A 15,778-nucleotide genomic window follows, 5' to 3' on the forward strand; every position below is an offset into this window, starting at 1 on the left:
TCTTCCGCAAATGTAATGTTTGGGGCACGGAAAGTAAGGCCCTGAACTGTAGTGTTTTGGTGGATGACGGCCGCCGTGTACCAACCCCCATGGTGTGGGCCGGCCGCATCCACATAGAAGACACCTGGCTTGTGGCCATATTGTTGAGAAATAGCCTCCGCCCGCGCGAGACGGCGACCATCATGGGTGTCTGCAGTCATGTTCTTCGGAAGGGGTCGCACCTGGAGTGCAAAGCGCCAGGCTTCAGGGATGCGGACCTGTTCTTCTGTATGTGTTGCGTAGGAAATGTGTAAGCGGGTTAGAAGGCGGCTCCCCGCAGGTGTTTTGCTTAGGCGCAAGTCTTGATTGTTAAGATGAGCTTCTCGTAACTCCCCAAAGGTGTTGGTCATCCCCAGACCGAGGAGACGCTTGTTGGACGTCGTTATGGGGAGGTCGAGTGCTCTCTTATAAATCTTGCGGAGAACTACCTCGAAGGCATTCTCATCGCATTTGCGTAGGTGGAGGTAGGGAGCCGAATATAAAATCCGGCTGGTCACGAATGCATTGGCCAGCCGCAGGGCATCTTTGCGTCGTAGTCCCCCCATTTGGACACCCGGCGGAGCATCCGACCCACCTGGTCCCCCACCTTACGTAACTTGTTTAGGGTAGTGTCTATCTTGCGCCTATGATGAATGAAAAGCCCCAGTACCCGGATCTCCGCGTGTTCAGGTATCGGTCCGCTAAGTAGGGAAAGCGCAATTTTGGTTGTGCACTTTGAGTTGGGGCGTATGTGCACAAATTCAGATTTGCTCGGGGAGCATTCAAGACCACAGCGACGAGCGTATTCGTCCACTATAGCTGCCGCTTGTTGCAGGTTGGTCTCGATGTCTCCAACCGATTGTTGTGTTGCCCAGAGGGTGATGTCGTCCGCATACAGAGCGTGCTGCACACCGGCGACCACCGCCAGCTGGGTAGGGAGCTTCATCATGGCCAGATTAAATAGTAATGGCGAGAGGACAGCTCCCTGTGGGGTCCCTCGTGTACCAAGTTGATATGGGCCATATTCTGTGTCTTGTAGCCGGATATAGGATTGGCGATCTGTAAGGAATTGTTTGATATAATTGAAAGTATTGCGCCCACAATGTGTTTGCGACAAGTGGGATAGGATGATCTCGTGGGTCACATTGTCGAAAGCCCCCCGCAGGTCAAGTGCGACGACTACTTTATCATTGCTGGGGTGCTCGACGGGGTCGAGAATCTCCTTGTGAAGTTGCAACAGGACATCTTGTGCGGACCGGTGTGGGCGGAAACCGTACATGGTGTCTGCGAAAATGTTTTGTTGTTCCAGGAAAGCCGACAATCTGTCGCGGACCATAGTCTCCATCAGCTTCCCCACACACGAAGTGAGGGAGATGGGCCGGAGGTTGTCGGTGTTAATGGCTTTACCTGGCTTGGGAATGAAAGTTACTAGTGCCGTTTTCCAATCTATGGGGAGTGGTGTGCTTCCAATCCAGATAGTGTTGAAGTAATCGAGGAGAGTTTCGTAGGCGGGATCTGGGAGGTTGGCAATAAGCTTCACCGTCACCTTGTCCCGGCCTGGTGCTGTACCTCGCTTCATTTTAGCCAGGGCTGCTTTTAGGTCATGGAGCTGGAACGGTTGATCCAAATCCGTGTTCTCGGAACCGGCATACGAGTACGCCTGACCACGGGGATCCTGGTGTATACTCAAATATTGGTCGCGGAGCGCATCGGCCAGTTTGGCCGTGTCTCCAGTGAAGTTATGTATAGCCCTTTGAAGCTGTTTTTGTGTCTCAGTACGGGTTTGTGCCGGATCAATAAGAGCGCGGAAGAGGCGCCACGTACTCCGACTCGACATTTGCCGAGCTGCAGTGTTGCATCGGTGCACCCAATTGGAGTCGGCGAGTTGGGCCGCGTATTGTGCCGCCTGTTGGGTGATATCCGCAATTCGAATTTTGAGTTTCTGATTGTGTTTTTGACGACGCCAGCGGCGGACTAGGCTGTGTCGTGCCTCCCAGAGGTGGAGGAGGTGGTTATCCACCGCCGGGCTCGCCTCTGAGAGTTGAACATTTTGCTCGACTGATTTCAAGTGGGATACTAGGTGTTGGGACCACGTTGAGTATCCTTGGTCCATTATCGATTGAGGATTGGTGTAACTGTTCCTAAATTTGGTCCAGTCGGGTAGTTTTGCATTGGCCTGTGGTCTTGTGAGTGGCTTGGTATGGATTGTAGTGGTAATTATGCAGTGGTCACTACCGAGGGATTCCTCGGTGTTCCTCCAATCTGCATAGCGAATATTTTTCGTAAAGGTGAGGTCCGGACACGTATCGCGTGTAACGGAGTTACCTATACGAGTGGATTGCGCGGGATCCGTGTGAAGAGTAAGGCCCAGTGTGGAAACAAGCTCCGCAAACTTGCGTCCGCGTTTCTCTTCACGTGTGTGCCCCCATAAGGTGCTGGGAGCATTAAAGTCCCCAACGATTATGAGGGGATCCCGATTCGCGACCTTCAAAGCCCGGCTGAAGATATCTGCGAATGTAACATTTGGTAGCTTTGGGGGACAGTAAATGTTGAGTATGTGCAATGGGGGGTCCTGTTTGCGTAGCGGAAGGATCGTCACCATTACATAGGAGAAAGTAGCGCTAAGATCCAGGTCAACCTGGGAGGCCGTGTAATTTTTATGTACGCAGAGGCAGCTATGCGCATCCTGCTGGTACACCGTGTAACTGGCAAGGGTGGTGCCATTTCCTGGCTCCTGAAGGGCCACCACAGCAGGTAATTCTGGGAACGTTGTAAGGAAAAGGCGTAGATCGGCTCGCTTTGTGCGTGCCTTGAATCCGCGACAGTTCCACTGTACAATTTGAATAGGGATCGAATTGCTTCGCGGATGCTTCCTATTTCTAGGGGCGCCCGCCATGATCAAGGGTAGAGTTGTGAGTTTGGAGAGAGGAGGCTTGAGAGCCAGTGGCTCCAAAGAGAGGAGCGTTCTCTGTACTGAGGATGGCACAGGGGACCTCTTCTTCTTCTCCGGCGATTCGACGCCTAGACGCTTTGAGCTGCCGGCCTGCGGAGGTTTTGAGCGGGCCAGCGCGCTTGGGAGCGCGGGTGAGTTGAGCGAACTGAGCGGTTATGAGGTTCGGGATAGATGCCGCAAGGTGGGTAATTTTGTTGAGTGCCGCCGTAAGTGTGGCATTGATTTGCGTTTCCAATGCGGATATTCTGTTGTTAACTAGAGTTTCGAGCGCGCTCACTCGCGCCTCGAGTGCCGTGAGGGCATGCGCAGCCTGTCCTGAAGGGGTTGCGTCGCTTTCCATTGCCTCTGCTGCGGGTGAGGCAGAGGTGTGGTTGGGGGAATTTTGGCGGGCCTCCGCTATTGCGAGGCGCTTTTGAAAATTTGCAACCTGCTCGCGGAGAGCAGATATTTCTTTTTGTTCGGCAGAGATTGGCCGTTGTTGGGATTGGGAAGGGGGAGCGAAGGGAGAAGCTGCCTTGCCGGCGCCGCTCACCTGGGAGTGTTGCTTGACAACGTTTGCCCACGTCTTGGAGGCGCCGTTTTGGGGAGGTCCGAGGGGCTTCGCTGCACCGGCTTGAGGCGGCGGTGGCGCAGCTGGAGGTTTCCCTTGGCTCCCAGTAGAGGAATTCACAGGCTGGTCCATGGCTTGGTCGGCAGCCTTGGCCTTCAGCTTGTCCGGGCGACGCTTGCCACGCTTGCGTCGGTTTCGCTTCGATTTACGCCCGCGCTCGGCCTGCGTGGGCTGGATAGCGCGATATTTAGCAGTACACGCTGGGCCCCCCGTGGCATGGGCCGCGCCGCACACTGAACACTTTGGGTTGCACTGGTGAGGGGCCCGCACCCCCTCAACGAGTAGAGCCTGCTGTCCGCACAGGCCGCACCGGTCCAGCCTCTGGCCGGGGCAGGCGTCCACGCGGTGGCCGACCACACCGCAATGTCGGCAGGCTTGAATGGTTCGCTGGTAAGGCCTAACTTGTACAAGCTCCGAGTCGTAGTGCACGAAACGTGGCTTCTCTGTTCCGGCGAAAGTCAGTCTCGCTTTGTTGGATGTCCCAAATTTTCGCACTTCCACGATGGTGCCGAAGCGCCATTGGAGCCTAGTACGGAGCGAGTCCGTAGTTTCAGAGTTACGGACGGGAATGACGCCGTAGCAGACGTCCTTTAAAGAGATCACCTCTCTTTATCAAAATTTTCATGGTCTCTATCCCCCTCCCTGTAAAGGCCTCACCAGGGTGGAGGAGCGCTGGCTTCCCCGCCTCTATGCCAATACTGTACTGTGCCCGGCAGTACTTAAGCACTTCAATTCTTCTTTCTCGGGCGCGTGCCCACACTGTGAGGAGGAGTTTTCGGACACCTACCACATGGTGTGGGCATGCCCTTCCAATCCTGCCTACCCACCCCACCTCCACCCCACTCGAGAGGCCTGGGAAGCTGCCCTGCGCGGCTGCTCCGAACTCCATGCCCAACAGGCATTGGTAGCTAGAGCCCGAGCCGCTGCGGAAGCTACAGGGATCCCGGACTAGGGCTCCCTCCTAGTGTTTGTAAGGGACTGGCCCTTCCGGCTCGCCCCATCGACCTCTCAATGTAAATAGAAATAAAAGTTTTCCTCCTCCTCCTCATCCACAATGTGGGGATGGGCCCCATCGCGACGAAAGACGACATCTTGGACAAAGTACAGTGGGCCTCGACACCGACGACCAAGAAAGAGGTACAGTCGTTCCTGGGTCTAATGGGATACTACAGGGACTTTATTCCCGATTCTGCCCACATAGCCGACCCGCTTGTCGAACTCACTAAGAAGAAGGCAAGCAATAAGCTGAATTGGACTGCTGAACATGAAAAGCATTCGCGATGTTAAAAGGGCATATGGCAAACTCGCCCGTTCTGCTTGCTCCGAATCTCGAAAAAGGGTTTGTGCTTCGCACTGATGCATCAGACCGAGCATTAGGAGCCGTACTCTTGCAAGAAGAAAATCGCATGCTACAACCGGTATTTTTTCCAAGCAAGAGATTATTGGCTAGTGAAAGCAACTACTCCACCGTAGAAAAGGAATGTTTGGCGGTGGTGTGGGCGGTAAAGAGATTCCATATTTATCTTTATGGGAGACATTTCAGGATTCAAACAGGTCATCAGCCGCTTGAATGCTTAACCAAGGCCAAACTGAACAATAGTAAAGTCATGAGATGGAGTTTAGCCTTGCAAGAATACTCATTTCAGGCGGAATATATTAACCGCAGAGTTAACGTTGGAGCGGACTTCATGAGTAGAGCCAACTGAACACCTCTAGGTATCTATGGGATGTATCTTGTTGTTGTCGGTGGGCAAATGTATCTCTGGAATTTATCTTGTTGTTGTTGGTATTATGCGATTATAAAAGGGATGTGTTGTGGACATCGACGTGTTTATTAAGGACTCTGTACGGACAACGGCAGCGGCGTGTTAGTGTGCCGAGAATGCAGTTTGGTGTGCTATGTTAGTGGTGTGCTCTTGGTGTGTGCTGGACATCTGCGGTGTGTTCTGTGCTGGCTCCAGAATCGCCACAGAAGATAGTCGGTTGGCTGGGTGGCTTGAAGTTGAGGACGACGTGAGCAGTTTTTCATGGAAAAACTCTTGAGGGAGGGGGCCCTTGCCACATATATTAGGGAGACTAAATTAAATTTTAAAGGAAAGAGGTGTGAAGAAGACGACGTGGATTAACCGAAGAATAAAGAAGATGAAGAAGCATTCGTTGAAGTGGAGAGAGATCATTGGTGGAGGGGTATTCGGTGAGGTGGAGAGAGATGATTGGTGGAGAAAAGAAGAAGAAGAAGAAGAAGGCGACGACAAGGCTTACGTGGACTAACGCCAAGGCAATAAAAGGGCGAGGGAGAGCGAGACACGGGGAGAAACAGCAGAGAAGCGGAGGCTCCGGCAGCTGAGGGACACATCGGCTGAAAGAGGGCGACGCCGGCTACTGCTCCGGTGAGCTCGCGTTCTATGGCATCGCATCGTGGACTTTCTGCCGTGCCTGAGCCCGTTCCGGGGAGTCAACGGAGGGCGCTACCACCTCCTACGGCCAGGGGTGTCTCCAGCGCTGTTGCCACTCATCCGAGTGGTGCCCCCAACGCCAACAGCACCGGCATCACCTCCACGGGCGCTTGGACCGGGAGCTTATACGACGCAGTCAGCCATGCCGCCAGCGAGGCCAGCCCAAGCACGTCGAACGCCGCCTCGACGCCGGCTACTGGATCCATTAAACGCCGCAGCAGCACCGAACCAACCGTGAGCACAAACGCCGGTCACTAATAGTAGAACGCTAGTAGTAGACGCTGGTGGCAGTGTACCCGGGTCGTGTGTATTTATGGTCTCTGTGTTTTGTGTTGATTCTGTTAGTTTTGTGTTCTAGTGTGTGTGTCACGTAGGGTGCATTAAATGTGTGTTTGTGGGAGTACACCTGTTGCCTAGTCCATTCTTTTGGTCCGAGTGTTCTCCGGGGAGATCCGTGACAGTGTGGCACCGGAATGTTTTCTGGGAATAAATTAAATTGATATGAATTTAATTAGTTAATGGGGCATCAATTCGGAGCCATGGAATAGCCCAAGCTGAGGAAGCGGCGATAGCTTTGGCGATGGTTTCCAGGGCGGTCTCTTCACCAATTACGAACACCCAGACTGCATGTCGTAACTATACAAGACGAAGGATAGATAAACACACAAATAGAATACTCAGAAGTAAAAAAGAAATGTACATTAAATCCACAGTAATGCGGGCTCCAGCGCACTGTGCGGATGTTGGAAACGAAGGCACTCACGCCGCTCCCCGCGCTCTATAAGCGATGTCCGGACCCCGTAGTATATGTGTTACAGGTCAAATTGGACTTATTTCTGGAAATGTGGCGGAAAGATTGAAGGTTGCTTCACTTCCGCCACCGGTTGGCCCGGCATTGCAGTACCTCCGAGATCGGCCTTGCCTTTACCGCGTCTTTACTATAATGTCTTGCTATCCCATCTTTCAACTCTCCTACTATCTGCACGTGGTAGCGATTGTGGCTCGGCTTGAGCCAGTGAGCAAGCCGGTGCACTTTCCTTTTCTTTCTTCCTGGCAACAACAGACAGACAGACAGACGCATTATAAGCCCGGGTCCCCCAACATTCGCATGAATACAATTATTCTGAACCATTAATAAGCTTTAGGTATTTATTCTGACATTTGAGAAGAATGAAGAAAGTATACACCGATCTGCATGAATATCTAAGGAGTGAGCAAGAGGTCAATTTAAACAAGTAGCAATCGAATACTTGCATAAATCCTGTGAAAATCAGCTTAATGTTTCCGAATTCGTACGATACGATTGTGCCTTCTGCGATAAATTGGCTGACTTATACAAGGTGGTATGGGCATGCCAGAAAACCCTAGCTGTATATAGAATCAACAACTCAACAACTGAGGTCTTGAAGGAGGTGCTGTCCAGCTCGCATTCGGAAGACCAGCTTTCGCCGGTGAATCGGTAAAGAGATCCTGAACAGCCAATGGGCTCATATAATGAGGGCCCATCGAACCATTCTATGCATCAAACGTTTTTTCGCTCTCTCTTTCTCTAAGCCATCATATTCCCTGCAATTGGGCAAACTTTATGAATGGGATGATGATGGCACCGTCCTTCGGTGCTTCGCTCATCATTACAGCATTCGCGCTCCATAGGCGTGCTCTTTCGGACAACACTTCCTCGGAACAGCATCGTGAGTGGTGGTGTTCTGGATATTGTAAAGGCAGGCTCTTTTGCTTGGCCCAGTTCATGCAGACAAGAACACGAGAGCGGCTCCTTTAATACTGCATCGTGGTCAGCGCTTTCCCGGCTTTCTGGTAGCTCCGTATTAGCTTCCTTTCGACTTCGCGGCGTCACAGCATCGTCCTTGGTTTGACACTCTTTTGACGAGGACAGTTATCTAGGTTATTGTAAAGCGTGGCAATACGACGAAGGACAGCAGGCAAGTTTGCTTACCACAGTCATCACCAGCGTATTACGCCCATATCAGCGCGAATGTTTTACCCCTTCAATAACCACTTTCTTTTCACCAGCTTTGGATACCTTATCCGCCGAACATCCGAAGCTCATTCGCCCATCAGATCCACTGGCCCCACCCTGCTACGCTAGTTCTGCCCTAGGATCCACTCCGTTATGTTGATATACAGTAGTTTATCTTTCCTTCGCGTTGCAATCCCTGCGCGTCCATGCAAATGTTTTCTTTATTTCGAATGGGACATCAATTACAAGCGTTTGTTCCATGATTACTCTGCTTTATTTTTGTTTCTTATCGTTACACGTTTTATTTTGCCTTTATACAATCCAGCGCTGTTATCAACTTAAGTGCGATCGTTTTCGTTTATCCCCACGTTTCGCCCATTAGGGTAGTAGCGGTAAGATATGGGTCTTATATCCCTTTTTTTTGAAGAACTTAAGTTCTGTTTATCACTTCAGAGTGCCTATGAAACCCACTATACCCTACTCTTATTCCTCTAGTTCGCTCGCGTTGTCTGGATTGGTAGCCACTGCCTGCCGTAAGTAGATGCATATCCCTACCAGTTCAATGTGTATCGCATTGAAACCATAATCGTTATTGCTAGAACACCGCAGTGAATGAGAATCAAGCAGGAGGAAGTCAGAGATGACTCAGATAAACCGGATATGAGGAGTGGTTTTATTATACCGCCCCCATTCTTCCAAACTTTGTCGGTGTATACATGAAGACACATCAGCTGTTGTTTATAAAACGGGTAGGCGCCCCAACACTTTCTTTGATGTATTGCGCACCTAACGTGAGATTTCTTCCGAAGTATGAAACAGAATTTTTTAGTTAATGGCACCTATACATTACCAATATAATCAGAAAATAAGAGGTGTACAGTAATAGCATGCTGCTGGCCAGCAATACTACCCAGGCTAGGGCAGCTGCTAATGCGCGACGTTTCGATATAAACTTTATCTGCGAACGGTTATCTAGCCTTCTAATTAGATGCGCTGATCAAGCCCTTTCTTCCGCTTGTGTTCATCTAGAACATCATTAGCCCGCGTTTGTTCCCTCACCCATTCTGCCCGCTTCAGGTATCTTAACGTTACACCTATATTTTTCTTTCCATAGCTCTCTGCGTTGCCCTTAATATAGGCTGAACTTTTTCGTTAAGCTCCACGTTTTCTGCCTAATAGGTGACTTCCGGTAAGATACAAGTGTTTTATTTTTTCTCTTGAGGGATATGAGTAAATTGCCGTTCATGATTTCGGACAACCGGCCATATGAGCTTTGCTCCATTCTTATTCTTCTAGTTATTTCCCTCCGAATATCGGGATCAGCGGTCACTACCTGCCCTAAGTAGATGTATTCTGTGCCACTAGCATCTCCTCGCTGCCAATTGTGAACTGCTGTTTCATTGCTAGACAGCTGAACATCATTTTAGTTTTTGGCATGTTAATTCTAAGACCAAACGTTCTGGTCTGCCTGTCTAACTCAGTGATAATGCTTTCCAGTCACCTCCTGAGCGATTCAGCAATGCAATGTCATCAGCGAATCGCAAATTATTTAGGTATTCTTCATTAACTTTTATCCACAGCTGTTCCCAATTCAGGCCTCAGAATACCTCCTGTAAACAGGCGGAGAATAGCATTGGCGAAAACGCGTCTCCTTGCTTGGCGTCCTTTATTATTGGAATTTTATTTCTGACTTTATGGACGATTATGGTAGCTGTGCAGTTCCAATAGATATCTTTCAGTATTTTCACGTAAGGCTCTTCAACACCCTGAACCCATATTGTCACAGGTCGTTCAGACGACGCGGGTGGAAGGCACGATGGGGTACCAGGACTACAGTAGCAGGCGCCAGAGACAGGCCAAGCGGTCGCGGCCGGGAAGGAAGGCCTCAGACGTTGCTGGTACATACCCAATACGTGGGAGTTGCCAAGACACTGGCGATAATTGCTGGATACAGGAAACTTTTGAAGGGAAAAGGAGTGGTAATAGTATGTCGTCTGATAGATTTGAAGGCGGAAGGACAGGGATCCTGTTAACTTGGAGATTGAGGATGGGACAATGGCTTAATGTGCATAATAGTATACAATGCCTGTAATGTTTCAAGCGTCGTACTGGCTGAGAGCGGGGAAAAGAAATTAGAATGGGAGTCGCTGCGTTTCTTGAAGAAAATTTAGCACAGCAGAGGGCACACTCCTGTCGCTTCGTTCAAGCAAAGAAGTGCCAATGGAAAGAGCAACCGCGGAGGACACAGGCAAGTTCCGTTGATGAAATGGAATTTGCAAAAGACGCTTCTTAAAATAAGGGAAGCGGCGGCAGAACACCAGAAAGTGATCTATTCTCTCAGGTTCGGCACAAAAAGGGCACAATGGGGAAGCCGCCAGGCCAGATCTGCGAAGGTAGAAACTTAGAAAGGGAACGCGACAACGCAAACGCGAGAAAGAGGCCTCTAGTCTGCGCGAGCGCCAGTCTTTTCTACTCCAAGGATGCAGAAGATGCTCATATTCGGGAGATGATGTAAGAGCCGAGGCAGCCAATTCCTGAAATATTGTGTAGCTGAGAAACCTCACCGCAGCTGTATATGCACACGTTGGGAGGACAGCAACAATTGGGCCGCCGAGAGAGGCTCTTGCGGAGGAATCTGCAACCTCACTTAAGTGAAAGCCCATGTGATCTGGTACCCAAAGCAAACTTACCGAATTTAGATGGAGCGGAATCAGAGGCGTAATGCCCGATACTCAGTAGGTGAGGATAATTATGATCAAATGGACAAAGAGTCTGTCATAACCACGACCTGAGAAACGGTAGTTTATAATTTTCTCAAGGATAAGATTACTGGTAATAATTCAGCGAGAAAAAATGGAGTGAAGTCAGGAAGACAGAGAGAAAAAGACCAATCCAGTGAAGGCGAAAAAATTCCCACACCTGCCTTTTCGCGATCCTGCGAGGCATCGGTAGCAATAAGAACATGAGAGGGAAACGACCTTAGGTGGTCCTGCAACAGACCCTGAAGAAGCGGGAAGGGCGGCAGCTTTGCATTCGATGGAAAAATGTCATCGAATTCAATATGAACAGATGATGAGTTGTTTTACATTTGGCGGACATCTCTGAAATGGATATTTATGGGATCAAGCAGAGACTGCACGTAGCATATCTGCGGAGTAGGAAAAGGAGACCACGCGGCACTAAAAAAGGCGAAAGGTTGACTAAGAAATATTATACTGGGAGCGTGAAGAGGTGAGTCGCACAATTTTAAAAATGCATGAACTGTTAAAAGGCGAAACCTAGCTGATAACGATGGGATTCGCGCCTCAAGGTGCAGAACACCACTGGCGACATATTTTGGAAGCCCCAGACAAAGGCGCAACGCCTCACGTTCCAACAGCAAAAGAGAGCGAATTTTATAGGCAGGAGCTCCTGAGAAAAAAACAGACCCAAAATCCAAAATTGGGCGGACGTACATTTTATAAAGCATCAGAAGTGTATGCCTTCTCATGCCTGACCTAGCACTACAAAACCTGCGTAGGATGCCAATGGCCCGAACTCCTTTTGCAGAAACTTGCTCAATGTGTGGCCGCCAGGATAGAGTAGAGTCGTATATTACTCCGAGATACTTCACCGTCTGAACATGAGTGATTATGTTATTTTTATAGACCAGGCAGATATTTACAGGAACAGAAACCGGAAATACTAACAATGCGAAGTTTTTCACATTGAGGGACCGATGAAGTCTTCCTAACCAGTTGTCAAGAACATTGAGGCAATTTTGCAGAGTTCGATAAAGAGTGTGGATGTCACCTGCTGATGCAAAAAATGCAATATCGTCGGCGTACACAAAAGTTTTCACATTTTGAATGCATGGAATTGAGCTTAGAAAAATGTTAAAAAGAACAGGCGAGAGAACTGATCCTTGCATTACACCTCTTGTCTGAGGAAATCTCCTTGAAGAAACACCATTTTGGCAGCAGTAAAATTCTCTATTTTCCAAAAAAACAGAAATCCAGGCTACAATATAGCTTGGGAAGTTTAGTTCCTGTAATCTTAGTAACAGAGTAGAGTGCTCAACGCTGTCGTGTGCTTTACTGATATCCAAGGTGACAAGCGCAGCAAACTGTTTTCTATTGCGAGCTAATTTAGTACGACTCTCTAGGTCAGTATGAGCACACAGAATTGAACAACCCAGACTGAAATCAATTTGACATGGATTCAAGAGAGCATTTTCCCAAATGAATGACATGACATGGCTGAGAAGGACCCTTTCCACCAATTTCACTAGGTTCGATGTTCATGAAATAGAGCGTATGTTGTCGAAAGTTAAGCCCACCACTTGCTTTTTAAGCAATGGAACTATTTCAGCAAGACGCCACTCATGAGGTATCAAAGGACCTTTAATAGAATGGCTAACTAGAGCCAACAGGTCTGTCGGAGATTCATTGAACAAAATATTGATCATAGATGAAGTGACCTTATCGGGGCCAAGAGCCGCTGGGGATAAGCGCAGAACAATTTGCGACAGCTAGGGCATGGAGACCTCAGTGAAATCACTTGACGTGGATGTGAATATAGCAGCAGAAGGTAGAGCAGATGTAAAGCGAAGCTCTAGGCCACACGCAATATCCTCTAAGGCCTATGCGATGTCAGCAGTGGACTGAACGAGGGATTCAATGTTGGCTGCCGGTGGAATCACCTTGTTGCGTATCATGAAATTAAACAAAGCTCGTTTTTTCCTGATTGTGAAAGGAAATTATAATGATTTGTATTATACTCCTCCTTTGCACGGACGACAGTGCACTTAAATGTTGCTGCAACATACTTAAAATCCCACCAATTTTTTGGGCATTGATTAATGAGACGTTTCTTCCACGCTGCTTTTCTTCGTCTATATGCACGCGTGCACTCTGCATTCCAGCAATTGTTCCCGATTGCATCCTTGGTTTCCTTAATCAACAATTCAGACTTTTGCCTTGCATGGTCCAGTACTGAACATAGATGTGCAGCTTTCCTTTCGGCACTTGTCTGAGCGCAAGGGTCTGGAGTGATTTGGAGCGCTAATTTAGCGTGTCTTTAAAGCAACTGTAATTTATTAACGTGTGCTGATGTCGCTCAGGAAGAGTTAATTTACACGCAAACATGAAACTAATCGGTAGATGATCACTGTTGCGCAGTCAACAGGCCCCCAAGACATAACAGAGACTCCTTGGGAGGAAAAAGTTCAATCCAAGGCAGAGCGGCATTGACTCCGAACAAACGTAGGCAATCCGGAATTGTTGCAGATCAAGTTGTTGTCAGAAGCCCGATCAAATAGTCTACAACCAAAGCTGTGTGTTTCAAACCCCCAAGTCACATGGTTCGAATTGAAGTCTCCAAGTAATAGAACCTGAGATCGGCTACTAGACATCAGTGAGTCAAGGGTACGAGTGTCACGCACACCAGACGGGATATATGCATTAGCTACCGTAAAGGGTGTCTGACCTGTGATACTGAGGTCAACTGCAAGGATTTCACATTCATTGTGCGCAAATTGGAAAGAAATGCCTGCCTTGTGGCAAAACTTTGTAGAGATGAGCACTAACAACCCTCCGCCTCGTGATGACCGGTCAAGCCGCAACGGACGGTAATCATTGAGATAATTGAAATTTGTAGTTAGCCATGTTTCCTGTAAAGCAGCTAAATCTGGTAGAAGCTGATTGCATAGGCAAATTAAATCTGTTGAAGCCGAGAATATAGGTCGACAATTCCACTAGAGTACACTTAAGAACCCTATCTTGGCGGGAGTGCTGCAGCCACGACTGCCTTTTCTAGAATCCTGGTCTTAGCATTTTTATTTGAGGTAATTTTCTTTGTATTTGACTGGGGGCAAGATGGACCTGCAATATTCAGAGGGGACCCACTTCGTTTCTGGGCGCGGCGATCAGACTCCATATCCATAGAGTCCATTGAGGCTGCGTCTTTAACGCTGTTCGAAGGAGAGGCCTGAGAGGTCTCTTGTTGCTCGCATTGTTTTTGGTCCTGTGGAGCGGAATCGATAACTACAGAAAGAAGAGTAGCTTCCGAAGCCAAAGAAGGCAAGAGCGGAGCGGTGAACACCTACAGAATATTGGCCATCTGAGCAGCTATGACCTCCGAAATGCACGTGGATACGGTTTCCATAATGCGATCCATTGAATTTGCCACAGCTTTCTGAACTGCAGCTGTAATAGCCCGGGACCAACAAGAATTCATTATGGGTGGGTATTTGGCGGCCACACTTGAGTAGCATGAGGCTCTCTTCTTGACTGCGGCAAAATACTCTTTGCGTGCTTCTGCGCTTGTCTATGAGCTCAAGCACCTGAACTTCTTGTGCTCCTGCAGGACAGTCAGGCGAATCAGCACGGTGAGCACCACTACACAAACAACATTTCTCTTGCTGTTCAGGACATTCCTCTCTGCAAAGACGTTCCCCACAGGCACAGCAGCGTAAGGCTCATTTGCAGGCTTTGCTGCTGTGGGCAAATCGCCAGCAGTTTTGACACTGAAGGGGCCGAGAGTTAAAGGCATCTACACGAAAAACCAATGGCCACACCTTGATCTATGACGGGCAAAATATTCCTGCAAATATGGCAATGGCGGACTCTGTAGGAATTTTTACTCCGTCTACCATCCTGCTGCATCGATGGACAGCAATCACTCTAGCAGGCGAGAGGTTCTCAAGCGTTTCCACAGGATTCTCAAGCGTTTCCACAGAGTCGACCCCTCGGACCAAACCCTTGGAACATGCTAGATGAGGCGGAATGAATGCGCTCACCGGGAGGTCGGCCAAAGTCGTACACTTTAGCAGGTCTTCAATACAGTCTTTATCCGGTGACCCGCACAAAATACCACCCCTGCCGAACTGCCGGACATCAATAATGCGCATGAAGTGCTTGGATGTGAATTGAAGGGCCACCTGTACTTCCTCCGGGTTGTTCAGTCGAATAGCGCCTCCATCGGAAAGTACTAAAGCGACCGGAATACTCGAAACTCCACCGCGGAAAAAGAGATCAATTGGTAGCCGGTCTTGAGGAAGACGACCAAGGGGGAAGCCTCTGGCCAGGAGAAGTAGACATTAAGCTCTCGTCCCGCGCCCAATCACCCCAGAACAGGAGCAAGCAGGCACAGACAAATATAAGAAATTTAGCAAGCTGGCGCAACACCGCCAGGTACTTAACCTCTATCCCGCAGCCTGTGTTGCTGGGCCACGTCACCTTCCTTTGGCACGACGAGGGGTCGCGGCCGGGCCCACCAGCGAGTTCTGCCGAGCTTCTACCTCTTCATCGTCGACCGGCACCCCGCTGGTTGAAGATGACGTTAAGTGCAAAATGTGGGAATAATAACAACACACACGACACTGCTCCCCTCCTTAAAGGCACATCGTCCCGATGCGAAGAGAGGCAAAATTAAGGCTGAAAAACATGTGTAGAGCGCGAAGAGTTAGGCCACGTGCTCCGAGCGGTCACAGTACGCTTTCAGGCGAGCAACGTGAACAATTACGGAGGCAGGCGGGCGGCGGGATGCCCGCGTTACGATTGGCAGCACTTCATAATTTAACTCGCCTATACGGGGACTCACTTCGTACGGGCCAAAGTATCGTTACAACAGCATCTCGCATCTCGCTAAGACCACGGTGTCGAACTGAACTCCACCCCCACACTCGATCACCAGGATTGAACTGAACATCACGGTGACCTTGGTTGTATCGGCGAGCATCGACTTGCTGGTGGGCTTGGATGCGAAGGCGGGCCAACTGTTTG

This window comes from Amblyomma americanum, chromosome 3 (genome assembly GCF_052857255.1).
Source record: "Amblyomma americanum isolate KBUSLIRL-KWMA chromosome 3, ASM5285725v1, whole genome shotgun sequence".
NCBI classification, from domain to species: Eukaryota; Metazoa; Arthropoda; class Arachnida; order Ixodida; family Ixodidae; genus Amblyomma; species Amblyomma americanum.